Source organism: Trachymyrmex cornetzi, unplaced genomic scaffold (assembly GCF_001594075.2).
Source record: "Trachymyrmex cornetzi isolate Tcor2-1 unplaced genomic scaffold, Tcor1.1 scaffold922, whole genome shotgun sequence".
NCBI classification, from domain to species: domain Eukaryota; kingdom Metazoa; phylum Arthropoda; class Insecta; order Hymenoptera; family Formicidae; genus Trachymyrmex; species Trachymyrmex cornetzi.
This window is the reverse complement of record NW_017300270.1, coordinates 95,403-96,283: the sequence shown is the minus strand read 5'-3', so window position 1 is coordinate 96,283 and position 881 is coordinate 95,403.

Sequence of the window (881 nt, the reverse complement as noted above, 5' to 3'; positions counted from 1 at the left end):
GCCAAAATAGCTGTGGCTGCCAAATAGTTGTAATTAAGGCTGGCAGAAGGTTGTGCCAGTCACATTTTTGCTGTTGCAGCAAATATATTATAGATCGTGTTACTTGGGAATGTTCTTAAATTTCATTAACTTTTAATGTACGTTGGCGAATGAAGTTTAATTTCTCTGTAACTGAAAGGACTATTAATGCACATGTTAATGAGATTTAAGTTTACAGGAACTGAAAAATTAAGTGTAATGAAATTTAATATACTTTTCATTTACGGATATAAGTGACATTTAATTAATCGTAATTGAAATAACTATTTAATGTACATATTAATGAAATTTAAGTTTGTAGTACATTAAATTTCAATACGCTTAACTTAAAAGTTAAGCATATTGAAATTTAATGTACTTTTACATTTACGAATATTAATAATATTTTAATTAAGCCTAATACTATTAACGCTTAACGTTTAATACGTTTACGTTTCTTACATGTCATTAACGTAAATTACTTTTCAGTTACAGATCTCGTACTTTTCATTAACGTGTAAATTAATTTCTATAATAATGTGTTCATTAATTTCAATACACACGTTCAACACATTTAAAACTACTGTAATTTAGTTTTATTTGTATCATTCATTACATTTAATTTCGTGCATAACCACATGCTTCCTTTATATGTTAATTAAAATTCATTGAGAAATTTCTAACAGTGTGTATTTAAAAAAAATGAAATTAAATCTTTAAATTACGCCAATTGCAAAACGAATATATAATTTCTAGCGTTTCAAGACCGAAAAATTTTTCGGCGCGCGTTTCTGTGGGATTACATACGTAGTATATAAATTCACATAAGAATCATACAAGCATTAATATCCAGCTAGACCGCG